This window comes from Oncorhynchus clarkii, chromosome 16, assembly GCF_045791955.1.
Source record: "Oncorhynchus clarkii lewisi isolate Uvic-CL-2024 chromosome 16, UVic_Ocla_1.0, whole genome shotgun sequence".
In the NCBI taxonomy this organism is placed as follows: Eukaryota; Metazoa; Chordata; class Actinopteri; order Salmoniformes; family Salmonidae; genus Oncorhynchus; species Oncorhynchus clarkii.
In genome coordinates, this window is record NC_092162.1 from 71,814,224 (window position 1) to 71,841,200 (window position 26,977).

The 26,977-nt window shown below is 48.5% G+C and overlaps 1 protein-coding gene across 1 annotated transcript in view; it reads right to left on the reverse strand.

The window, feature by feature from the left end:
- The window catches only part of LOC139367792 (regulator of G-protein signaling 20-like), a 112,339-nt gene extending 85,899 nt beyond the window's left edge, over positions 1-26,440 (reverse strand). The window contains exon 1 of the mRNA XM_071106126.1: positions 26,351-26,440. The gene's annotated coding sequence lies outside the window, so the exon portion shown is untranslated. The remainder of the gene's footprint in view (positions 1-26,350) is intronic.
- Between the last annotated feature and the right edge of the window lie 537 nt (positions 26,441-26,977).

Here is a 26,977-nt window from a genome sequence, read left to right on the forward strand (position 1 = left end):
TTCCGCTAGAATGAACAATATGCATCTTCTAGCGATATATTGATAGGAGGACAGGCGTTTGTCAGTCACAAAGTGAGCGATAACAGGGGGAAACACTGCTGGTTTGACAGTCTGCTGTCTGTCCTGCTTCTCGCTTCCCTGGGTGTGTGTGGGTGTGTGTGTGTGTGTGTTGTGGTTGCAGTTGAATTTCTTTACACGGCGGGAGAGAGCATGAATTTCATACATCTCATAAATGTGAGTGAATTTATACGTCCCATATAAATGTGGTAACGATCAAAAGTCAAAATCCACTTGGCTTATTGTTTTCTGGCATATTCCGTTTTTTTTCTTTCGTGTGCAAGGACCAACATTAACGATGTCGGACTTTGCTCGGGCCAGAGGATCCAATATAACATGCGTCGGGCCAGAGGATCCAGTATAACATGTGTCGGGCCAGAGGATCCAGTATAACATGCGTCGGGCCAGAGGATTCAGTATAACATGCGTCGGGCCAGAGGATCCAGTATAACATGCGTTGGGCCAGAGGATCCAGTATAACTTGTGTCGGGCCAGAGGATCCAGTATAACATGTGTCGTGCCAGTGGATCCAATATAACGTGTGTTAGGCCAGAGGATCCAGTATAACATGTGTTGGGCCAGAGGATCCAGTATAACATACGTAAGGCCAGAGGATCCAGCATTAACATGTGTTGTGCCAGTGGATCCAATATAATGTGTGTTAGGCCAGAGGATCAGTATAACATGTGTCGGGCCAGAGGATCCAGTATAACATGTGTTAGGCCAGAGGATCCAGTATAACGTGTATCAGGCCAGTGGATTCAATATAACATGTGACGGGCCAGAGGATTCAGTATAACATGTATCAGGCCAGTGGATCCAGTGGATCTTGTATGGTATTTTCAAAGACATTGCTATATGTCTACTGATTCAATCAAAGTGTTGACAATGGACTAGTCAACTGCTGCTTTGTTTGTGTAGCAAAGCCCATGTTAAACACCTGCTTCCGTCTTCAATCATACCTGTATTACAGATAGCTGAGAAAATGCCCCTTTAAAAGGAAACTTGAAGCCTGTGGAAGTCAGCAGACTCTTACAGGATTCTTTTAAAGGCCCCGGTGCAGTCAGAATTATTGATATCATCTTGTACAACAGCCGGGTGAGCCTGGCTGGCTACTTCATGTTCCTATGGATAACACTGGCTATGGGAGCACTGAGGCAGACATAGCCTAGGCTACCAGCCACCTCTACACTCTAACCACTAGGCTACCAGCCACCTCTACACTCTAACCACTAGGCTACCTGCCGCCCCTACACTCTAACCACTAGGCTACCGGCTGCCCCTACACTCTAACCACTAGGCTACCTTCCACCCCTACACTCTAACCACTAGGCTACCTGCCTCCTCTACACTCTAACCACTAGGCTACCTGTCACCTCTACACTCTAACCACTAGGCTACCGGCCGCCCCTACACTCTAACCACTAGGCTACCTGCCGCCCCTACACTCTAACCACTAGGCTACCTGCCACCTCTACACTCTAACCACTAGGCTACCTGCCACCTCTACACTCTAACCACTAGGCTACCTGCCACCTCTACACTCTAATCACTAGGCTACCTGCCTAGGCTACCTGCCACCTCTACACTCTAACCACTAGGCTACCTGCCGCCTCTACTCTCTAACCACTAGGCTACCGGCCGCCCCTACACTCTAACCACTAGGCTACCTGCCACCTCTACACTCTAACCACTAGGATACCTGCCTCCTCTACACTCTAACCACTAGGCTACCTGCCTCCTCTACACTCTAACCACTAGGCTACCTGCCGCCTCTACTCTCTAACCACTAGGCTACCGGCCGCCCCTACACTCTAACCACTAGGCTACCTGCCACCTCTACACTCTAACCACTAGGATACCTGCCTCCTCTACACTCTAACCACTAGGCTACCTGACACCTCTACACTCTAACCACTAGGCTACCTGCCGCCCCCACACTCTAACCACTAGGCTACCTGCCTCCTCTACACTCTAACCACTAGACTACCTGCCACCTCTACACTCTAACCACTAGGCTACCTGCCGCCCCTACACTCTAACCACTAGGCTAACCGCCGCCCCTACACTCTAACCACTCGACTACCTGCCACCTCTACACTCTAACCACTAGGCTACCTGCCACCTCTACACTCTAACCACTAGACTACCTGCCACCTCTACACCCTAACCACTAGGCTACCTGCCACCTCTACACTCTAACCATTAGACTACCTGCCACCTCTACACCCCACCCTAGTCTACCTTGCCACCCCAGGAACCGTCCATTACTATTGGTGTCGTGCTGAAACATTCCTAATTTGGTCTCTTCCGCCACGTGACATTACATTGTCAAGTTCATGTTCCTTGACTCCTAGCTCACGCGAAAATGGCTAACGTAACAGGAGACATACGAAGAAAGGTTATGATGCGGGGAACACCATTGTAGAAACAGGTGTTGCGTAGGGGAAATCCCCAGCTTGGAAGGATTTTGGAGTCATTGTGGACAAGGCAAACAACAACCCGGTAGAATGGATACACAGCCTGCAAAAATGCAAGCAGGTATCTGTTTACAATAATTCCGTTAATTATTGCATTAATTCAGGCTTTCGTTCATTTAAACCATACGTAGACCATATCAAGTTTGAATCTGTGCGGCTGGTAGTTTGTGATTTGAGTTGTCAATGTATCGTGTTGCATTGTGAAAATAAGCCTATAGTTCTTCATTCCATTTGACCATTTAGCAGACATTATTATCCAGAGTTACTTACAGTAGCAATTAGGGTTCAGTGCCTGGCTCAAGGGCACTTTGACATATTTTTTACTTAGTCAGTTCGGGGATTTTAACCAGGAACCTTTCAGTTGGTGAAATTGTCTACCCACACAGACAGTGTGGTGAAGAAGGCGCAACAGCGCCTCTTTAACCTCAGGAGGCTGAAGAAATTTGGCTTGTCACCTAAAACCCTCACAAACTTTTACATATGCACAATTGAGAGCATCCTGTTGGGCTGTATCGCCGTCTGGTACGGCGAACTGCACCGGCCACAACCGCAGCACTCTCCAGAGGGTGGTGCGGTCTGCACAGCGCATCACCGGTGGTAAACTACCTGCCTTCCAGGACATCGACAGCACCCTTCCTTCACAGGAAGGCCAAAAAGATCATCAAGGACAACAACCACTCAAACCACTGCCTGTTCACCCTGTTACCATCCAGAAGGCCAGGTCTGAACAGGTAAATCGAAGCTGGGACCGAGAGACTAAAAAACATCTTCTATCTCAAGGTGGAATTGTTAGATTACTTGTTAGATATTGCTGCACTGTCAGAACTAGAAGCACAAGAACTTCGCTACACATGCAATAACATCTGCTAACCATGTGTACTTGTATGTGACCAATAACATTTTATGTGATTTGATTTACTGGCCCAACCCTCTTAACCCACTAGGCTACTTGCCAACTAATTCATGGCATGGCTTACTTTGATCCAACAAAGTCATGCAGACAAATCAATTCACTTTAAAAAAATGCTGGGTTATTGAAGCTGGGTTATTGAAGCTGGGTGCTGGGTTATTGAAGCTGGGTGCTGGGTTATTGAAGCTGGGTGCTGGGTTATTGAAGCTGTGTGCTGGGTTATTAGAGCTGGGTTATTGAAGCTGGGTTATTGAAGCTGGGTGCTGGGTTATTGAAGCTGGGTTATTGAAGCTGGGTGCTGGGTTATTGAAGCTGGGTTATTGAAGCTGGGTTATTGAAGCTGGGTGCTGGGTTATTGAAGCTGGGTGCTGGGTTATTGAAGCTGGGTGCTGGGTTATTAGAGCTGGGTTATTGAAGCTGGGTGCTGGGTTATTGAAGCTGGGTTATTGAAGCTGGGTGTTGGGTTATTGGAGCTGGGTGTTGGGTTATTGGAGCTGGGTGTTGGGTTATTGGAGCTGGGTGTTTGGTTATTAGAGCTGGGTGTTGGGTTATTGGAGCTGGGTGTTGGGTTATTAGAGCTGGGTGTTGGGTTATTGAAGCTGGGTGCTGGGTTATTGAAGCTGGGTTATTGAAGCTGGGTTATTGAAGCTGGGTTATTGAAGCTGGGTGCTGGGTTATTGAAGCTGGGTGCTGGGTTATTAGAGCTGGGTGTTGGGTTATTAGAGCTGGGTGCTGGGTTATTGAAGCTGGGTGCTGGGTTATTGAAGCTGGGTGTTGGGTTATTAGAGCTGGGTGCTGGGTTATTAGAGCTGGGTGCTGGGTTATTGAAGCTGGGTGCTGGGTTATTGAAGCTGGGTGCTGGGGTATTGAAGCTGGGTGCTGGGTTATTGAAGCTGGGTGCTGGGTTATTGAAGCTGGGTTATTGAAGCTGGGTTATTGAAGCTGGGTTATTGAAGCTGGGTGTTGGGTTATTGAAGCTGGGTGTTGGGTTATTGAAGCTGGGTGCTGGGTTATTGAAGCTGGATGCTGGGTTATTGAAGCTGGGTGCTGGGTTATTGAAGCTGGGTTATTGAAGCTGGGTGCTGGGTTATTGAAGCTGGGTGCTGGGTTATTGAAGCTGGGGTATAGAAGCTGGGTTATTGAAGCTGGGTTATTGAAGCTGGGTGCTGGGGTATTGAAGCTGTTTGTTGGGTTATTGAAGCTGGTTGCTGGGTTATTGAAGCTGTGTGCTGGGTTATTGAAGCTGGGTGCTGGGTTATTGAAGCTGGGTGCTGGGTTATTGAAGCTGGGTGCTGGGCTATTGAAGCTGGGTGCTGGGTTATTGAAGCTGGGTGCTGGGTTATTGAAGCTGGGTTATTGAAGCTGGGTGCTGGGTTATTGAAGCTGGGTTATTGAAGCTGGGTGCTGGGTTATTGAAGCTGGGTGCTGGGTAATTGAAGCTGGGTGTTGGGTTATTGAAGCTGGGTACTGGGTTATTGAAGCTGGGTGTTGGGTTATTGAAGCTGGGTACTGGGTTATTGAAGCTGGGTGCTGGGTTATTGAAGCTGGGTGCTGGGGTATTGAAGCTGGGTACTGGGTTATTGAAGCTGGGTGCTGGGTTATTGAAGCTGGGTGCTGGGTTATTGAAGCTGGGTGCTGGGTTATTGAAGCTGGGTGCTGGGTTATTGAAGCTGGGTGCTGGGTTATTGAAGCTGGGTGCTGGGTAATTGAAGCTGGGTGTTGGGTTATTGAAGCTGGGTACTGGGTTATTGAAGCTGGGTGCTGGGTTATTGAAGCTGGGTTATTGAAGCTGGATGCTGGGTTATTGTGAAATCGTCATTCCTGTTCATCTATTCTGCTGTGTAGTTATCATATGCCAACATGCTGACTACACCGGGAAACGCGGGTGTGTCCACGTGCTCCATCGCACGCAGGTTGAATTTGTCCATCCACACCAGACACGATCAGGACACGCATGTTGAATTTGTCCATCCACACCAGACACGATCAGGACACGCAGGTTGAATTTGTCCATCCACACCAGACACGATCAGGACACGCATGTTGAATTTGTCCATCCACACCAGACACGATCAGGACACGCAGGTTGAATTTGTCCATCCACACCAGACACGATCAGGACACGCAGGTTGAATTTGTCCATCCACACCAGACACGATCAGGACACGCATGTTGAATTTGTCCATCCACACCAGACACGATCAGGACACGCAGGTTGAATTTGTCCATCCACACCAGACACGATCAGGACACGCAGGTTGAATTTGTCCATCCACACCAGACACGATCAGGACACGCATGTTGAATTTGTCCATCCACACCAGACACGATCAGGACACGCAGGTTGAATTTGTCCATCCACACCAGACACGATCAGGACACGCAGGTTGAAATATCAACCATAACTCCAAACCAACTAGATTAACTTGGGGACACTGCAAAACACATATGAAACACTCATGGACATTTAGCTAGTAACTTGCTATTGTTAGCTCATGTGTCCTGGGATATAAACATTGGTTGTTATTTTTACCTGAAATGCACAAGGTCCTTTTTTTAGTCTGGTCTTTGTAGAATATCAATCCATTTTGAGTCACACAAAATCATGTGTTCTCTACTCTCACAATAAATCCACAGATTAAATCTCTCCTAGTCTTCTTCTTCTGCTTTGGACTTTATATGGAGGTTGGCAACCAACTTTAAGGTGCATTACCACCACCAACTGGACTGGAGTGTGGACCTCAGTTCATCTTTCAATCACCCACGTGGGTATATGCTCCTAACAACCAATGAGGAGATGGGAGAGGCGGGACTTGCAGCGCATCAAGCGTCACAAATAGAACCAAGTTTTATTTTAGCACCTGGCTATGCAGACGCTGGTTGAAGCGAGCGGTCAGCATGTAAGGCTGAACGGTGGTTCCAGAAGTGTATATGTTCTCTAAAAGCCAACGTAAATCCCATTGTTGGGATACAATTAGGTGTTATAATTATTATACTACCGCATGTAATAAATAACATTAATATAACAGAATGTGTCAAAGAAAAACATTAGAATTTTGCAGTATGTAATTAACAGGAATGACATTTACTCTCACGGGTGACCACTAAGAGCTAGCTGAAAGTCATTTCCCCTAATAAGCCACGCCTCCTGGAAATAACCTAAGGATTACATTTAAAAAAAGACCAAGCTGACAGGTCAACCCAGCATGAGAGTAACAAAATACCAAACTGATGGTTGAAATTAACCCATGTTTGGGTAATACCAACAACCCAAACGTCCATCTGTCCTGATGTCGGATATCGGGTAGGGCTCAGACCTGATGTGGCGTGTGCGGCTATAGATCAAAAGGACCCGTGCAGGACTCTGCTCTATGTCCCTTCTTCCCCTTTAAGAAACCGAAGAACAGGAGAGGGAGAGAGGGAAAGGGGAATCCCCAAAAAAAGAGGAATAGTGGCAGACAGATGGAGGAAGAGAGAACAGAGGAATAGAGTGGAGGAAGAGAGTCAGTCAGACTGACTGAGACAGAGAGGCACCATCTCTACCCTACAGTCAGACTGACTGAGACAGACAGGCACCATCTCTACCCGACAGTCAGACTGACTGAGACAGACAGGCACCATCTCTACCCTACAGTCAGACTGACTGAGACAGACAGGCACCATCTCTACCCTACAGTCAGACTGAGACAGACAGGCACCATCTCTACCCTACAGTCTGACTGAGACAGACAGGCACCATCTCTACCCTACAGTCAGACTGAGACAGACAGGCACCATCTCTACCCTACAGTCAGACTGAGACAGACAGGCACCATCTCTACCCTACAGTCAGACTGAGACAGACAGGCACCATCTCTACCCTACAGTCTGACTGAGACAGACAGGCACCATCTCTACCCTACAGTCAGACTGAGACAGGCAGGCACCATCTCTACCCTACAGTCAGACTGAGACAGACAGGCACCATCTCTACCCTACAGTCTGACTGAGACAGACAGGCACCATCTCTACCCTACAGTCTGACTGAGACAGACATGCACAGTCTCTACCCTACAGTCAGACTGAGACAGACAGGCACCATCTCTACCCTACAGTCTGACTGAGACAGACAGGCATCATATCCACCCTACAGTCTGACTGAGACAGACAGGCATCATATCCACCCTACAGTCTGACTGAGGCAGACAGGCACCATCTCTACCCTACAGTCTGACTGAGACAGACAGGCACCATCTCTACCCGTCAGTCAGACTGACTGAGACAGAGAGGCACCATCTCTACCCTACAGTCAGACTGAGACAGACAGGCACCATCTCTACCCGACAGTCAGACTGACTGAGACAGACAGGCACCATCTCTACCCTACAGTCTGACTGAGACAGACAGGCACCATCTCTACCCTACAGTCAGACTGAGACAGACAGGCACCATCTCTACCCTACAGTCAGACTGAGACAGACAGGCACCATCTCTACCCTACAGTCAGACTGAGACAGACAGGCACCATCTCTACCCTACAGTCTGACTGAGACAGACAGGCACCATCTCTACCCTACAGTCTGACTGAGACAGACAGGCACCATCTCTACCCTACAGTCTGACTGAGACAGACAGGCACCATCTCTACCCTACAGTCAGACTGAGACAGACAGGCACCATCTCTACCCTACAGTCAGACTGAGACAGACAGGCACCATCTCTACCCTACAGTCAGACTGAGACAGACAGGCACCATCTCTACCCTACAGTCTGACTGAGACAGACAGGCACCATCTCTACCCTACAGTCAGACTGAGACAGACAGGCACCATCTCTACCCTACAGTCAGACTGAGACAGACAGGCACCATCTCTACCCTACAGTCTGACTGAGACAGACAGGCACCATCTCTACCCTATAGTCTGACTGAGACAGACAGGCACCATCTCTACCCTACAGTCAGACTGAGACAGACAGGCACCATCTCTACCCCACAGTCAGACTGAGACAGACAGGCACCATCTCTACCCTATAGTCAGACTGAGACAGACAGGCACCATCTCTACCCTACAGTCTGACTGAGACAGACAGGCACCATCTCTACCCTACAGTCAGACTGAGACAGACAGGCACCATCTCTACCCTACAGTCAGACTGAGACAGACAGGCACCATCTCTACCCTACAGTCAGACTGAGACAGACAGGCACCATCTCTACCCTACAGTCTGACTGAGACAGACAGGCACCATCTCTAACCTACAGTCTGACTGAGACAGACAGGCACCATCTCTACCCTACAGTCTGACTGAGACAGACAGGCACCATCTCTACCCTACAGTCAGACTGAGACAGACAGGCACCATCTCTACCCTACAGTCAGACTGAGACAGACAGGCACCATCTCTACCCTACAGTCAGACTGAGACAGACAGGCACCATCTCTACCCTACAGTCTGACTGAGACAGACAGGCACCATCTCTACCCTACAGTCAGACTGAGACAGACAGGCACCATCTCTACCCTACAGTCTGACTGAGACAGACAGGCACCATCTCTACCCTACAGTCTGACTGAGACAGACAGGCACCATCTCTACCCTACAGTCAGACTGAGACAGACAGGCACCATCTCTACCCTACAGTCTGACTGAGACAGACAGGCACCATCTCTACCCTACAGTCAGACTGAGACAGACAGGCACCATCTCTACCCTACAGTCAGACTGAGACAGACAGGCACCATCTCTACCCTACAGTCTGACTGAGACAGACAGGCACCATCTCTACCCTACAGTCTGACTGAGACAGAGAGGCACCATCTCTACCCTACAGTCTGACTGAGACAGACAGGCACCATCTCTACCCTACAGTCAGACTGAGACAGACAGGCACCATCTCTACCCTACAGTCTGACTGAGACAGACAGGCACCATCTCTTCCCTACAGTCAGACTGAGACAGACAGGCACCATCTCTACCCTACAGTCTGACTGAGACAGACAGGCACCATCTCTACCCTACAGTCAGACTGAGACAGACAGGCACCATCTCTACCCTACAGTCAGACTGAGACAGACAGGCACCATCTCTACCCTACAGTCTGACTGAGACAGACAGGCACCATCTCTACCCTACAGTCTGACTGAGACAGACAGGCACCATCTCTACCCTACAGTCTGACTGAGACAGACAGGCACCATCTCTACCCTACAGTCAGACTGAGACAGACAGGCACCATCTCTACCCTACAGTCAGACTGAGACAGACAGGCACCATCTCTACCCTACAGTCAGACTGAGACAGACAGGCACCATCTCTACCCTACAGTCTGACTGAGACAGACAGGCACCATCTCTACCCTACAGTCAGACTGAGACAGACAGGCACCATCTCTACCCTACAGTCAGACTGAGACAGACAGGCACCATCTCTACCCTACAGTCTGACTGAGACAGACAGGCACCATCTCTACCCTACAGTCAGACTGAGACAGACAGGCACCATCTCTACCCTACAGTCAGACTGAGACAGACAGGCACCATCTCTACCCTACAGTCAGACTGAGACAGACAGGCACCATCTCTACCCTACAGTCTGACTGAGACAGACAGGCACCATCTCTACCCTACAGTCAGACTGAGACAGACAGGCACCATCTCTACCCTACAGTCTGACTGAGACAGACAGGCACCATCTCTACCCTACAGTCAGACTGAGACAGACAGGCACCATCTCTACCCTACAGTCAGACTGAGACAGACAGGCACCATCTCTACCCTACAGTCAGACTGAGACAGACAGGCACCATCTCTACCCTACAGTCAGACTGAGACAGACAGGCACCATCTCTACCCTACAGTCAGACTGAGACAGACAGTCACCATCTCTACCCTACAGTCTGACTGAGACAGACAGGCACCATCTCTACCCTACAGTCTGACTGAGACAGACAGGCACCATCTCTACCCTACAGTCAGACTGAGACAGACAGTCACCATCTCTACCCTACAGTCTGACTGAGACAGACAGGCACCATCTCTACCCTACAGTCTGACTGAGACAGACAGGCACCATCTCTACCCTACAGTCAGACTGAGACAGACAGTCACCATCTCTACCCTACAGTCTGACTGAGACAGACAGGCACCATCTGTACCCTACAGTCTGACTGAGACAGACAGGCACCATCTCTACCCTACAGTCTGACTGAGACAGACAGGCACCATCTCTACACTACAGTCTGACTGAGACAGATAGGCACCATCTCTACACTACAGTCTGACTGAGACAGACAGGCACCATCTCTACCCTACAGTCAGACTGAGACAGACAGGCACCATCTCTACCCTACAGTCTGACTGAGACAGACAGGCACCATCTCTACCCTACAGTCTGACTGAGACAGACAGGCACCATCTCTACCCGTCAGTCAGACTGAGACAGACAGGCATCATCTCTACCCTACAGTCTGACTGAGACAGACAGGCACCATCTCTACCCTACAGTCAGACTGAGACAGACAGGCACCATCTCTACCCTACAGTCTGACTGAGACAGACAGGCGCCATCTCTACCCTACAGTCTGACTGAGACAGACAGGCATCATCTCTACCCTACAGTCTGACTGAGACAGACAGGCACCATCTCTACCCTACAGTCTGACTGAGACAGACAGGCACCATCTCTACCCTACAGTCTGACTGAGACAGACAGGCACCATCTCTACCCTACAGTCTGACTGAGACAGACAGGCATCATCTCTACCCTACAGTCTGACTGAGACAGACAGGCACCATCTCTACCCTACAGTCTGACTGAGACAGACAGGCATCATATCCACCCTACAGTCTGACTGAGACAGACAGGCATCATATCCACCCTACAGTCTGACTGAGGCAGACAGGCACCATCTCTACCCTACAGTCTGACTGAGACAGACAGGCACCATCTCTACCCGTCAGTCAGACTGACTGAGACAGAGAGGCACCATCTCTACCCTACAGTCAGACTGAGACAGACAGGCACCATCTCTACCCGACAGTCAGACTGACTGAGACAGACAGGCACCATCTCTACCCTACAGTCTGACTGAGACAGACAGGCACCATCTCTACCCTACAGTCAGACTGAGACAGACAGGCACCATCTCTACCCTACAGTCAGACTGAGACAGACAGGCACCATCTCTACCCTACAGTCAGACTGAGACAGACAGGCACCATCTCTACCCTACAGTCTGACTGAGACAGACAGGCACCATCTCTACCCTACAGTCTGACTGAGACAGACAGGCACCATCTCTACCCTACAGTCTGACTGAGACAGACAGGCACCATCTCTACCCTACAGTCAGACTGAGACAGACAGGCACCATCTCTACCCTACAGTCAGACTGAGACAGACAGGCACCATCTCTACCCTACAGTCAGACTGAGACAGACAGGCACCATCTCTACCCTACAGTCTGACTGAGACAGACAGGCACCATCTCTACCCTACAGTCAGACTGAGACAGACAGGCACCATCTCTACCCTACAGTCAGACTGAGACAGACAGGCACCATCTCTACCCTACAGTCTGACTGAGACAGACAGGCACCATCTCTACCCTATAGTCTGACTGAGACAGACAGGCACCATCTCTACCCTACAGTCAGACTGAGACAGACAGGCACCATCTCTACCCCACAGTCAGACTGAGACAGACAGGCACCATCTCTACCCTATAGTCAGACTGAGACAGACAGGCACCATCTCTACCCTACAGTCTGACTGAGACAGACAGGCACCATCTCTACCCTACAGTCAGACTGAGACAGACAGGCACCATCTCTACCCTACAGTCAGACTGAGACAGACAGGCACCATCTCTACCCTACAGTCAGACTGAGACAGACAGGCACCATCTCTACCCTACAGTCTGACTGAGACAGACAGGCACCATCTCTAACCTACAGTCTGACTGAGACAGACAGGCACCATCTCTACCCTACAGTCTGACTGAGACAGACAGGCACCATCTCTACCCTACAGTCAGACTGAGACAGACAGGCACCATCTCTACCCTACAGTCAGACTGAGACAGACAGGCACCATCTCTACCCTACAGTCAGACTGAGACAGACAGGCACCATCTCTACCCTACAGTCTGACTGAGACAGACAGGCACCATCTCTACCCTACAGTCAGACTGAGACAGACAGGCACCATCTCTACCCTACAGTCTGACTGAGACAGACAGGCACCATCTCTACCCTACAGTCTGACTGAGACAGACAGGCACCATCTCTACCCTACAGTCAGACTGAGACAGACAGGCACCATCTCTACCCTACAGTCTGACTGAGACAGACAGGCACCATCTCTACCCTACAGTCAGACTGAGACAGACAGGCACCATCTCTACCCTACAGTCAGACTGAGACAGACAGGCACCATCTCTACCCTACAGTCTGACTGAGACAGACAGGCACCATCTCTACCCTACAGTCTGACTGAGACAGAGAGGCACCATCTCTACCCTACAGTCTGACTGAGACAGACAGGCACCATCTCTACCCTACAGTCAGACTGAGACAGACAGGCACCATCTCTACCCTACAGTCTGACTGAGACAGACAGGCACCATCTCTTCCCTACAGTCAGACTGAGACAGACAGGCACCATCTCTACCCTACAGTCTGACTGAGACAGACAGGCACCATCTCTACCCTACAGTCTGACTGAGACAGACAGGCACCATCTCTACCCTACAGTCAGACTGAGACAGACAGGCACCATCTCTACCCTACAGTCAGACTGAGACAGACAGGCACCATCTCTACCCTACAGTCAGACTGAGACAGACAGGCACCATCTCTACCCTACAGTCAGACTGAGACAGACAGGCACCATCTCTACCCTACAGTCTGACTGAGACAGACAGGCACCATCTCTACCCTACAGTCAGACTGAGACAGACAGGCACCATCTCTACCCTACAGTCAGACTGAGACAGACAGGCACCATCTCTACCCTACAGTCTGACTGAGACAGACAGGCACCATCTCTACCCTACAGTCTGACTGAGACAGACAGGCACCATCTATACCCTACAGTCTGACTGAGACAGACAGGCACCATCTCTACCCTACAGTCAGACTGAGACAGACAGGCACCATCTCTACCCTACAGTCAGACTGAGACAGACAGGCACCATCTCTACCCTACAGTCAGACTGAGACAGACAGGCACCATCTCTACCCTACAGTCTGACTGAGACAGACAGGCACCATCTCTACCCTACAGTCAGACTGAGACAGACAGGCACCATCTCTACCCTACAGTCAGACTGAGACAGACAGGCACCATCTCTACCCTACAGTCTGACTGAGACAGACAGGCACCATCTCTACCCTACAGTCAGACTGAGACAGACAGGCACCATCTCTACCCTACAGTCAGACTGAGACAGACAGGCACCATCTCTACCCTACAGTCAGACTGAGACAGACAGGCACCATCTCTACCCTACAGTCTGACTGAGACAGACAGGCACCATCTCTACCCTACAGTCAGACTGAGACAGACAGGCACCATCTCTACCCTACAGTCTGACTGAGACAGACAGGCACCATCTCTACCCTACAGTCAGACTGAGACAGACAGGCACCATCTCTACCCTACAGTCTGACTGAGACAGACAGGCACCATCTCTACCCTACAGTCTGACTGAGACAGACAGACACCATCTCTACCCTACAGTCTGACTGAGACAGACAGGCACCATCTCTACCCTACAGTCTGACTGAGACAGACAGGCACCATCTCTACCCTACAGTCTGACTGAGACAGACAGGCACCATCTCTACCCTACAGTCAGACTGAGACAGACAGGCACCATCTCTACCCTACAGTCTGACTGAGACAGACAGGCACCATCTCTACCCTACAGTCTGACTGAGACAGACAGGCACCATCTCTACCCTACAGTCTGACTGAGACAGACAGGCACCATCTCTACCCTACAGTCAGACTGAGACAGACAGGCACCATCTCTACCCTACAGTCAGACTGAGACAGACAGGCACCATCTCTACCCTACAGTCAGACTGAGACAGACAGGCACCATCTCTACCCTACAGTCAGACTGAGACAGACAGGCACCATCTCTACCCTACAGTCTGACTGAGACAGACAGGCACCATCTCTACCCTACAGTCAGACTGAGACAGACAGGCACCATCTCTACCCTACAGTCAGACTGAGACAGACAGGCACCATCTCTACCCTACAGTCTGACTGAGACAGACAGGCACCATCTCTACCCTACAGTCTGACTGAGACAGACAGGCACCATCTCTACCCTACAGTCTGACTGAGACAGACAGGCACCATCTCTACCCTGCAGTCTGACTGAGACAGACAGGCACCATCTCTACCCTACAGTCTGACTGAGACAGACAGGCACCATCTCTACCCTACAGTCTGACTGAGACAGACAGGCACCATCTCTACCCTACAGTCTGACTGAGACAGACAGGCACCATCTCTACCCTACAGTCAGACTGAGACAGACAGGCACCATCTCTACCCTACAGTCAGACTGAGACAGACAGGCACCATCTCTACCCTACAGTCTGACTGAGACAGACAGGCACCATCTCTACCCTACAGTCTGACTGAGACAGACAGGCACCATCTCTACCCTACAGTCTGACTGAGACAGACAGGCACCATCTCTACCCTACAGTCTGACTGAGACAGACAGGCACCATCTCTACCCTACAGTCAGACTGAGACAGACAGACACCATCTCTACCCTACAGTCTGACTGAGACAGACAGGCACCATCTCTACCCTACAGTCTGACTGAGACAGACAGGCACCATCTCTACCCTACAGTCTGACTGAGACAGACAGGCACCATCTCTACCCTGCAGTCTGACTGAGACAGACAGGCACCATCTCTACCCTACAGTCTGACTGAGACAGACAGGCACCATCTCTACCCTACAGTCTGACTGAGACAGACAGGCACCATCTCTACCCTACAGTCAGACTGAGACAGACAGGCACCATCTCTACCCTACAGTCAGACTGAGACAGACAGGCACCATCTCTACCCTACAGTCAGACTGAGACAGACAGGCACCATCTCTACCCTACAGTCAGACTGAGACAGACAGGCACCATCTCTACCCTACAGTCAGACTGAGACAGACAGGCACCATCTCTACCCTACAGTCTTACTGAGACAGACAGGCACCATCTCTACCCTACAGTCAGACTGAGACAAACAGGCACCATCTCTACCCTACAGTCAGACTGAGACAGACAGGCACCATCTCTACCCTACAGTCTGACTGAGACAGACAGGCACCATCTCTACCCTACAGTCTGACTGAGACAGACAGGCACCATCTCTACCCTACAGTCTGACTGAGACAGACAGGCACCATCTCTACCCTACAGTCTGACTGAGACAGACAGGCACCATCTCTACCCTACAGTCTGACTGAGACAGACAGGCACCATCTCTACCCTACAGTCTGACTGAGACAGACAGGCACCATCTCTACCCTACAGTCTGACTGAGACAGACAGGCACCATCTCTACCCTACAGTCAGACTGAGACAGACAGGCACCATCTCTACCCTACAGTCAGACTGAGACAGACAGGCACCATCTCTACCCTACAGTCAGACTGAGACAGACAGGCACCATCTCTACCCTACAGTCAGACTGAGACAGACAGGCACCATCTCTACCCTACAGTCAGACTGAGACAGACAGGCACCATCTCTACCCTACAGTCTGACTGAGACAGACAGGCACCATCTCTACCCTACAGTCAGACTGAGACAGACAGGCACCATCTCTACCCTACAGTCTGACTGAGACAGACAGGCACCATCTCTACCCTACAGTCTGACTGAGACAGACAGGCACCATCTCTACCCTACAGTCAGACTGAGACAGACAGGCACCATCTCTACCCTACAGTCAGACTGAGACAGACAGGCACCATCTCTACCCTACAGTCAGACTGAGACAGACAGGCACCATCTCTACCCTACAGTCAGACTGAGACAGACAGTCACCATCTCTACCCTACAGTCTGACTGAGACAGACAGGCACCATCTCTACCCTACAGTCTGACTGAGACAGACAGGCACCATCTCTACCCTACAGTCAGACTGAGACAGACAGTCACCATCTCTACCCTACAGTCTGACTGAGACAGACAGGCACCATCTCTACCCTACAGTCTGACTGAGACAGACAGGCACCATCTCTACCCTACAGTCAGACTGAGACAGACAGTCACCATCTCTACCCTACAGTCTGACTGAGACAGACAGGCACCATCTGTACCCTACAGTCTGACTGAGACAGACAGGCACCATCTCTACCCTACAGTCTGACTGAGACAGACAGGCACCATCTCTACACTACAGTCTGACTGAGACAGATAGGCACCATCTCTACACTACAGTCTGACTGAGACAGACAGGCACCATCTCTACCCTACAGTCAGACTGAGACAGACAGGCACCATCTCTACCCTACAGTCTGACTGAGACAGACAGGCACCATCTCTACCCTACAGTCTGACTGAGACAGACAGGCACCATCTCTACCCGTCAGTCAGACTGAGACAGACAGGCATCATCTCTACCCTACAGTCTGACTGAGACAGACAGGCACCATCTCTACCCTACAGTCAGACTGAGACAGACAGGCACCATCTCTACCCTACAGTCTGACTGAGACAGACAGGCACCATCTCTACCCTACAGTCTGACTGAGACAGACAGGCATCATCTCTACCCTACAGTCTGACTGAGACAGACAGGCACCATCTCTACCCTACAGTCTGACTGAGACAGACAGGCACCATCTCTACCCTACAGTCTGACTGAGACAGACAGGCACCATCTCTACCCTACAGTCTGACTGAGACAGACAGGCATCATCTCTACCCTACAGTCTGACTGAGACAGACAGGCACCATCTCTACCCTACAGTCTGACTGAGACAGACAGGCACCATCTCTACCCTACAGTCTGACTGAGACAGACAGGCACCATCTCTACACTACAGTCTGACTGAGACAGACAGGCACCATCTCTACACTACAGTCTGACTGAGACAGACAGGCACCATCTCTACCCTACAGTCAGACTGAGACAGACAGGCACCATCTCTACCCTACAGTCTGACTGAGACAGACAGGCACCATCTCTACCCTACAGTCTGACTGAGACAGACAGGCACCATCTCTACCCTACAGTCTGACTGAGACAGACAGGCACCATCTCTACCCTACAGTCTGACTGAGACAGACAGGCACCATCTCTACCCTACAGTCTGACTGAGACAGACAGGCACCATCTCTACCCTACAGTCTGACTGAGACAGACAGGCACCATCTCTACCCTACAGTCTGACTGAGACAGACAGGCACCATCTCTACACTACAGTCTGACTGAGACAGACAGGCACCATCTCTACACTACAGTCTGACTGAGACAGACAGGCACCATCTCTACCCGACAGTCAGACTGAAACAGACAGGCACCATCTCTACACTACAGTCTGACTGAGACAGACAGGCACCATCTCTACACTACAGTCAGACTGAGACAGACAGGCACCATCTCTACCCTACAGTCTGACTGAGACAGACAGGCACCATCTCTACACTACAGTCAGACTGAGACAGACAGGCACCATCTCTACCCTACAGTCACTTCAATGTTTCACTTCAGTGAAGGTGTATTTACTTATTTACTTATAGGCTTAAATACTTAGTATTTAGTACTTAGTATTTTTGTATTTTAGTACTTAGTACTTAGTATTTTTGTATTTTAGTACTTAGTACTTAGTATTTAAAGGAGGGGTGAAAGTTAGCTGGAACAGTCCAGTACGGCTTCCCCGCAAAATAAATAGTGAAAGCCTATCACAATAACTAAAACACAGATTACAAGAAAACTGTAGGCTATTACACTATCTATCATTACCGAATGTCTGTCGCATTAAAACCATGAGCGGCTGGACAAAAGGTATGGTTCAACGATAACTCTGCCAAGGCAGAGACGCGTACGGACAGCATCAATTCAGGTTTACAAGACTTGTGTAAGGCCTAATGAACGACACATCACAATCATTCTGAACACTTCCAGGGTGTTTTGTAAGTGACGTCTCTTGGATGTCGGAATTATTTCAGAGTGTAGTTTAATAGTTGGATTTGTCGCTGAAGTCTGGGACACGGATTGTAGTAAGGCCTCACACCTAGCCTACAGTAATAGTAACTCCTCGCAGTAAAATTATACACCACAATGTTATAATGATGTCTCTGGAACAGGATTGGAGAAATATGATTTATTTAATTCAGCATCTTGATAGAATCTTGATAGAATGATTTGATTTGATTTGATGTGTGTTAGGAAACCTATCGTGACCTACCGCCTAAACGTTTCTTTTGCGTCATAAAAGCTGACCGTTGATTTCATATTCAAACACATCAAATATGCGATGGTGATTCATTGATCGTTCTATCGTTTGATGACATCATTTTGGTGATCAAGGTTTTATTGATTGTTCTAAACGATGGATGATGTAACGACCGAAGAGAAGCCTCACGTAAAGTGGACACCCCTTCAAATGATTCGCTGACAGGTGTATAAAATAAAGCACACAGCCATGCAATCTCCACAGAAAAACATTGGCAGTAGAATGGTCTGTACTGAAGAGCTCATTGACTTTCAACGTGGCACCGACATAGGATGCCACCTTTCCAAAAAGTCAGTGTGTCATATTTTGCCCTGCTAGAGCTACCCCGGTCAACTGTAAGTGTTGTTATTGTGAGATTAAAACGTCTAGGAGAAACAACGGCGCAGCAGCGAAGTGGTAGGCCAAACAAGCTCACAGAATAGGACCGCCAAGTGCTGAAGCACGTTAAAATGGTCTGTCCCCAGATGCAACATTCACTACAAAGTTCCCATCTGCCTCTGGAAGCGACGTCAGCACAAGAACTGATCGTCGGGAGCTTCATGAAATGGGTTTCTGGAGTGATGAATCACGCTTCACCATCTGGCAGTCCGATGGACGAATCTGGGTTTGGCGGATGCCAGGAGAACGCTACCTGCCCAAATTTGTAGTGCCGACTGTAAAGTTTGGTGGAGGAGGAAAAATTGTCTGGGGCTGTTTTTCATGGTTCTGGCCCCTTAGTTCCAGTGAAGGGAAATCTTAAAGCTACAGCATACAATGACATTCTAGACGATTCTGTGCTTCCAACTTTGTGACAACAATCTGGGGAAGGCCTTTTCCTGTTTCAAAATGACAATGCCCCTGTGCACAAAGCGAGGTCCATACAGAATTGGTTTTGTCGTGATAGTTGTGGAAGAACTTGACTGGCCCATCGAACACCTTTGGGATGAATTGGTTCGCCGACTGCTAGCCAGGACTAATCGCCCCCAACATCAGTACCCAACCTCACTAATGCTCTTGTCTGGGTGAATGGAAGCAAGTCCCCGCAGCAATGTTCCTACATCTAGTGCAAAGCCTTCCCAGAAGAGTGGAGGCTGTTATAGCAGCAATGTTCCAACATCTAGTGGAAAGCCTTCCCAGAAGAGTGGAGGCTGTTATAGCAGAAATGTTCCAACATCTAGTGGAAAGCCTTCCCAGAAGAGTGGAGGCTGTTATAGCAGCAATGTTCCAACATCTAGTGGAAAGCCTTCCCAGAAGAGTGGAGGCTGTTATAGCAGCAATGTTCCAACATCTAGTGGAAAGCCTTCCCAGAAGATTGGAGGCTGTTATAGCAGCAATGTTCCAACATCTAGTGGAAAGCCTTCCCAAAAGAGTGGAGGCTGTTATAGCAGAAATGTTCCAACATCTAGTGGAAAGCCTTCCCAGAAGAGTGGAGGCTGTTGTAGCAACAAAGGGGGAACCCTGTCAGTACCCTAACCCTCTGTCAGTACCCTAAACCTCTGTCAGTACACTATATCTCCGTCAGTACCCTAAACCTCTGTCAGTACCCTAAACCTCTGTCAGTACCCTAAACCTCTGTCAGTACCCTATACCTCTGTCAGTACCCTATACCTCTGTCAGTACCCTAAACCTCTGTCAGTACCCTAAACCTCTGTCAGTAAACTATACCTCTGTCAGTACCCTAAACCTCTGTCAGTACCCTAAACCTCTGTCAGTACACTATACCTCTGTCAGTAACCTAAACCTCTGTCAGTACCCTAAACCTCTGTCAGTTCACTATACATCTGTCAGTACCCTAAACCGCTGTCAGTACACTATACCTCTGTCAGTACCCTAAACCTCTGTCAGTACACTATACCTCTGTCAGTACCCTATACCTCTGTCAGTACACTATACCTCTATACCTCTGTCAGTACCCTATACCTCTGTCAGTACCCTATACCTCTGTCAGTACACTATACCTCTGTCAGTACCCTAAACCTCTGTCAGTATCCTATAACTCTGTCAGTACACTATACCTCTATACCTCTGTCAGTACCCTATACCTCTGTCAGTACACTATACCTCTGTCAGTACCCTATACCTCTGTCAGTACACTATACCTCTGTCAGTACCCTATACCTCTGTCAGTTCCCTAAACCTCTGTCAGTACCCTATACCTCTGTCAGTACCCTATACCTCTGTCAGTACCCTAAACCTCTGTCAGTACCCTAAACCTCTGTCAGTACACTATATCTCTGTCAGCACACTATATCTCTGTCAGTACACTATACCTCTGTCAGTACACTAAACCTCTGTCAGTACCCTATACCTCTGTCAGTACCCTAAACCTCTGTCAGTACCCTATACCTCTGTCAGTACCCTAAACCTCTATACCTCTGTCAGTACCCTAAACCTCTGTCAGTACACTATACCTCTATACCTCTGTCAGTACACTATACCTCTGTCAGTACACTATACCTCTGTCAGTACACTATACCTCTGTCAGTACCCTAAACCTCTATCAGTACCCTAAACCTCTGTCAGTACACTATACCTCTGTCAGTACCCTAAACCTCTGTCAGTACCCTATACCTCTGATCTACACTATACCTCTGTCAGTACCCTATACCTCTGATGTACACTATACCCATGTCAGTACAGTGTACATCAGAGAGAAACAGGATATGATGAGACAGGGCGCCCTCCTCCAGAGGAAGTATGTGACTCATTCATGTCACTCTGCAGAAAGATATCTTGCTCTGTTCTCTTATCATCAGGCCACATCCTCAGCCTCTGTCTAAACCTTACTATTGTCTAGATTTGGTACCTCTCTGTCTCAGTCAGACTGTAGGGTAGATATGTAGGTGCCTGTCTGTCTCAGTCAGACTGTAGGGTAGAGATGGTGCCTGTCTGTCTCAGTCAGACTGTAGGGTAGATATGGTGCCTGTCTGTCTCAGACAGACTGTAGGGTAGAGATGGTTCCTGCCTGTCTCAGTCTGACTGTAGGGTAGAGATGGTGCCTGTCTGTCTCAGTCTGACTGTAGGGTAGATATGTAGGTGCCTGTCTGTCTCAGTCTGACTGTAGGGTAGATATGTAGGTGCCTGTCTGTCTCAGTCAGACTGTAGGGTAGAGATGGTGCCTGTCTGTCTCAGTCAGACTGTAGGGTAGATATGGTGCCTGTCTGTCTCAGTCAGACTGTAGGGTAGAGATGGTGACTGTCTGTCTCAGTCAGACTGTAGGGTATATATGTAGGTGCCTGTCTGTCTCAGTCAGACTGTAGTGTAGAGATGGTGCCTGTCTGTCTCAGTCAGACTGTAGGGTAGAGATGGTGCCTGTCTGTCTCAGTCTGACTGTAAGGTGGAGATGGTGCCTGTCTGTCTCAGTCAGACTATAGGGTAGAGATGGTGCCTGTCTGTCTCAGTCAGACTGTAGGGTAGATATGGTGCCTGTCTGTCTCAGTCTGACTGAAGTGAGTCATTAGTGAAATTGGATTCATATTCAGTGTGGATTCCAGGACACTCCTCCTCCAGTGGACTTAAGGGCTTTCCCGGCAATAAGTATTAGGCAGAGTTGTCCAATAATTTTCAATGGGGGGCAGAGTTGCCCATTAATTTTCAATGGGGGGCAGAGTTGCCCAATAATTTTCAATGGGGGGCAGAGTTGCCCATTAATTTTGAAAGGGGGGCAGAGTTGCCCATTAATTTTGAATGTGGGGCAGAGTTGCCCAATAATTTTCAATGGGGGGCAGAGTTGCCCATTAATTTTCAATGGGGGGCAGAGTTGCCCAATAATTTTCAATGGGGGGGCAACTCAACCCATTTTCAATGGGGGGCGTAATTGTATCCAGGCGTAGTGATCGGCAATGCTCGTGCACTCGAAAGACACTCAGCCGAGGCGGAAAAAATAGGAATCTTATTTTTTTTGGTGAACTCCGCTCTGCCCCAAGCCCTTTACCTAAACTGACTTGACCTGCCCTGAGGCTGACTGACAAGGTCAGAACAGAGAAATGGGTTATTCTCTAGTGGATCAAGCCTTCCTTCCTCCTTCTATTCTCTAGTGGATCTAGCCTTCCTTCCTCCTTCTATTCTCTAGTGGATCTAGCCTTCCTTCCACCTTCTATTCTCTAGTGGATCTAGCCTTCCTTCCTCCTTCTATTCTCTAGTGGATCTAGCCTTCCTTCCTCCTTCTATTCTCTAGTGGATCTAGCCTTCCTTCCTCCTTCTATTCTCTAGTGGATCTAGCCTTCCTTCCACCTTCTATTCTCTAGTGGATCTAGCCTTCCTTCCTCCTTCTATTCTCTAGTGGATCAAGCCTTCCTTCCTCCTTCTATTCTCTAGTGGATCAAGCCTTCCTTTCTCATTCTATTCTCTAGTGGATCAAGCCTTCCTTTCTCCTTCTATTCTCTAGTGGATCTAGCCTTCCTTCATCCTTCTATTCTCTAGTGGATCTAGCCACTGGACTGAGGAAACTAAACACCAGATGTATCTTGTTGCAGTAATAGTAGTCTATAGTTAAGCCTTTCACTTCCCTTACTGCCCAGGGGTCCCTTTTTGTAAGTGGAAGATACTTTTGACACCACTTAGTATCAGATAAATACTTTTTCCGCATCCCAAATAGCACCGTATTCCCTACATAGTGCACTACTATTAACCAGAGCCCTATGGGTAGTAGTGCACTGTATAGGAAATAGTGTTCCATTTGGGCCTTTATCTACACTAGAAACGGAACATGCAACTGCAACATGTTGCAGTCCATATGAGGAAATCAGTCAATTGAAATACATTCATTAGGCCCTAATCTATGGATTTCACATGACTGGGAATACAGATACGCATCTGTTGGTCACAGATACCTTTAAAAAGGTTGGGACTTGGATTAGAAAACCAGTCAGTATCTCCTATGACCACCATTCGCCTCATGCAGCGTGACACATCTCCTTCACATAGAGTTGATCAGGCTGTTGATTGTGGCCTGTGGAATGTTGTCCCACTCCTCTTCAATGGCTGTGTGAAGTTGCTGGATATTGTCAGGAACTGGAACACGCTGTCGTACACGTTGATCCAGAGCATCCCAAACATGCTCAATGGGAGACATATCTGGTTAGTATGCAGGCCATGGAAGAACTGGGACATTTTCAGCATCCAGGAATTGTGCACAGATTGCGACATGGGGCATTACCATGCTGAGACATGAGGCGATGGCGGTGGATGAATGGCACAACGATGGGCCTCAGGATCCCGTCACGGTATCTCTGTGCATTCAAATTGCCATCGATAAAATGCAATTGTGTTCGTTGTCCGTAGCTTATACCCATAACCCCACTGCCACTTGGCACTCTGTTCACAACGGTGACATCAGCAAACCGTTCACCCACACCACGCTATACACCCTGTCTGCCATCTGCTCGGTACAGCTGAAACCAGGATTCATCCGCGAATAGCATCGAAGGTGAGCATGTTGCTCACTGAAGTCGGTTTACGACGCCAAACTGCAGTTTCTGACAGTTTCATCAGCTGTCCGGGTGGCTGGTCTCAGACGATCCTGCAGGTGAAGAAGCCTGGAGTACCTGGGATGGTGTGGTTACACGTGGTCTACAGGTGTGAGGCCGGTTGGACGTACTGCCAAATTCTGTAAAATGACGTCTGATGGTAGAGAAATTAACATTAAATTCTCTGGCAACAGCTCTGGTGGACATTCCTGAATTCAGCAAGACAATTGCACGCTCCCTCAAAAGTTGAGACATCTGTGGCATTGTGTTGCGTGATAAAACGGCACACTTATTGTCCCCAGCACAAGGTGCACCTGTGTAACGTTCATGCCGTTTAATCAGCTTCTTGTTATGCCCCACCTGGCAATTGGATGGATTATCTTGGCAAAGGAGAAATGCTCACTAACAGGGATGTAATTAAATGCGTTCATACAATTTTAGAGAAATAAGCTTTTTGTGCTCATCTGAGTCTATCAATTTCCCTAAAATAACCTCCATGTTCATATCATATGTTAAATGTTAGCATATCCTCTCATGCCAGATGTTTCTGCTCCTCTCTCTCTCTCTCTCTCTCTCTCTCTGTTGCTCTTTTCTCACCAACCTACAATAGAACCTACAATAGAATCCTCGGTGAGAGAGCAAAGGCTTTAGGTAACTCTTGACTTCTGTTATTAATCATGTGTAGCAAACTCCTATCAGACATTTCAGTCATTAAAAAAAAAAACTAGAACATGTAGATGGACTTTGACTGACTTATTAAAGATGTTTTCATTGCAATCCTTGGGTTTGGTCTGATCTGTGTGCCCAAAATGCCGTTCGCCCCCCCCCCCCCCCCCCCCCTCATATTCAGAAGCGCGTCCTCGGGAGATTGGTACGCACGAACATGTTTCAAAGCGCTTCGCCGCCACGCGACACCGGTGCCCCGCATCCCTCAACCTTCCTCCGCTCCACGGGGACGCGCTTACTGGCGCCGCTCACAACAAATTCATTCAGTCGTACGTCTCGTGCATGAGTCACGAACGCGCTTTACTACACGACGAGTTTGGAAGGAAAGGTGTAGGCAGACAGTCACATATCCCCCTCATAAATGATTCACACGCGGCTAAACGAACAATATGAGGGTTAAAAGACGATTATTTCTGTTACCGGTTAAAATACTATTATTTCTGTTACCGGTTAAAATACTATTATTTCTGTTACCGGTTAAAATACTATTATTTCTGTTACCTGCAGCACAGATGTTATCTAGGCCCATCAATAGGATATCTGACAAAACAAACTTCCTAACGAACAATGATGATCTTTTCAATTTGCACTTCCTAGACCGAGATGACCGACTTGAGAATATTACATGTATTGCCTTAACCCCCCCCCCCCACACACACACACACACACTACCGGTAGGCTACATATCAAACACTAAAGGACACTAACCCATAAGAATAACCACTGATATGTAGCCTACAAGTTTGGCTAGGTTGAGAAGAGCATCACGATTTTAGCGTAGAACAAAATCACAAAACCTCACTCTCTCGTAGCCTATTATATTGCGTGAGGAGAACTGACAGATGTCACGCAACAAAATGTACGAAATTGGACAAACGTGACAAATACAAAAACCCGTTTGCACTATACCCCTGTGGGATTCCTTCTTCCGCTCCTGTGGGGTTTACATATAGCAAACCAGCAACCAAGGAAACATCCAACTTGGCTGCTCAAATGATCTGCTTTTCAATATTACTGTTAGCAGGCTGTGCACATGTTTACGCTCGACATAAAGAAGACACATACATCATATCAGTGGTACCGAGAGAGAGAGAGAGAAATCATAGCCGAGCAAAATTGAACAGACTGACATCTCCATATTGTATATTGTACTAATATGGATCCAGAGCAGAGCAGACCGTTCTACTAACAGAAATTAAGCAGTGAAACAAGCGACAGAAAAAATAAGCGTCAGTAGCAGTATTTCCCTACCTAACCTCTCTTCCTCAGCCAGTTTCGAATGAGAAGCACAGTGGGTATTGTATCGAAAGACATATCGTTACTCTATTTCCAGGAAAGCTGTATTCCGTGTTGTCGAAAACATGATCCAAATACTAAATGTTGTTTTACAGGTTTTTTGGGGGGTGGGGGGGGAAACGGGGGGGTACCGTTACAGTTTCTTCAAGACGTCCCTTTTCTCTTCAGCAGTAGCCTAGGAATCACGGACCTTTTTTTTCAAAATGGGAAAAACCCACCATTGACTGGCAAACTCAAAAACAATTTACTTGACATGGCTATTATTTAATAATACTTACAATTTTTTGCATTAAAATGATCAGGTGGACGGTATCCGTTTCGTTTTCGGAGGCACATCCGTTTTTTTTATGTGTTTTATATATATATATTAAAGCATATATATATATATATATATATATAGATATATATATATGTATATGTGTAAAAAAAATACTGTATATATTCGCTGTTGCCGTATTCCAGCGCGTGCTGGGCTCGACACCCTTACCGACCCGAACGGAGGCTGCACGGCGCATGCGTGGAGCCGTACGGTGCTCCTTACACAGACAGACAGAGATGTTCACCAAGGAACGGATCTTCCTC